This window comes from Meleagris gallopavo, chromosome 9 (assembly GCF_000146605.3).
Source record: "Meleagris gallopavo isolate NT-WF06-2002-E0010 breed Aviagen turkey brand Nicholas breeding stock chromosome 9, Turkey_5.1, whole genome shotgun sequence".
Lineage (NCBI taxonomy): Eukaryota > Metazoa > Chordata > Aves > Galliformes > Phasianidae > Meleagris > Meleagris gallopavo.
The window spans coordinates 2,971,920-2,973,373 of NC_015019.2; positions in this window are offsets into that span (position 1 = coordinate 2,971,920).

The window sequence follows — 1,454 nt, forward strand, 5'->3', positions numbered from 1 at the left end:
GTTCAATGCGGGAACTCAGGCAGCCCAAAAACGCCTACAGCATGTGGTGGTGGAGGCGCCAATCCTAGAATGAATGAAGAAAGCTTCCCATACGGTACTGAACACCGTGGGTTAGAAACGAACTGCGGTAACTCTAAAAACTCCAAGTCATGGACAGCACTCAGCAAAAGCCTGTTTGGGAGCATACCTCTTCTTTTGGCATCTCACTTTGTCACAAGTCTGCATTTGGATCCAGGAAACTCCAACGAAGCACCAGCGGCTAACACAGAAGTAAAAATGAATTTGGAGGAAAATGTGACGAGGGAGGGAGAAAATGGAGACGAAAGACTGTTCTTTGGCAACTCTTCTAGATGCAGCTGAACATTCTGTTCCAGAGCACAACTCAAAACTACAGAGGAAACAAAGGGAGCTCTACGTAGCCAGAATAAAAAGAATGCTATGTTCCTTCAGTATTGAAAAATCAACGACACAAGCCACTCCCAGAACACCGCTATAAGGTAAACACAGCAGCACAGAAGAAAGCATCCATGTTTTCCCAAACCACTGCTCCAAGGGAAAAAAAAGAAATAAAAGATTTATTTTATATGCTACCTGCTTGAAGGCATATACCACTCTCACTTCAAAAGCATGAAAGAGAAAACTAAAATGCACTCTCTTCCAACAACACGTGCAGTTGGTCGGGGCAGCAAATGGCGCAGCTCCGTATCACAAAGAACTGCAGTCATGAGCACCGAGCTCCCCAGCGCCAGCCAAACCAACCAGACGTGCCGATGGACAGGCAGAATCCTTCAGTAGGACAGCCAGGAAAAGCATCCAACGAAGCACCCGCTTCTCAGCCTTCTGGTTCCTCTTTGAAAACCCAGAGGTCTCTGTATTAGCTCCGCCTTGAGCCTGTAAAGCCCGAGCTCGCAGTCTGGTGAAAGTCCAAGCACAGGTCGGGTTATTACAGCCAGTCCCCAAAAGGACTGACTTCTGTCCTCGCCCCCACTCTCAGTTCTGTGACACACGCGTGTATCTCTCAGGGGTCACCTGGTGCTCTTCTGATGAAGGCCACACGACTTTCTGGCTGCGCACTCTTGGGCCTGGATCAAGCTGAAGGATGCTTGACTCATTGCAGCCAGTCGTCCTATCAGCTACAACTCCAGAATTCCAGCCACCAATCTGCTGCTTCTCTGTTAATTGGTGGCTTTACCGTCCAGCACGCTACCCTGCATTCCAGAGACAGGACAGCTAACTATGCTGTTTGGAGAAAGACCCCCAGGAAAAGGGGAAAAAAGGGACGGGGGGGAATGGAATTGGGATGGGAGGAAGAGGAGTGGGGGGGAGGGAAAGGGGACGAGGGGGGAAAAACGGAATTGGGAGTGGCCAAGGAGGGGGAGAGTCCTCGATAAATAAAAGAAAATGTAAAGAAATGGAGAGAGAGAAATCAAAAAAAGAAGGAGGAAAGGAATGGA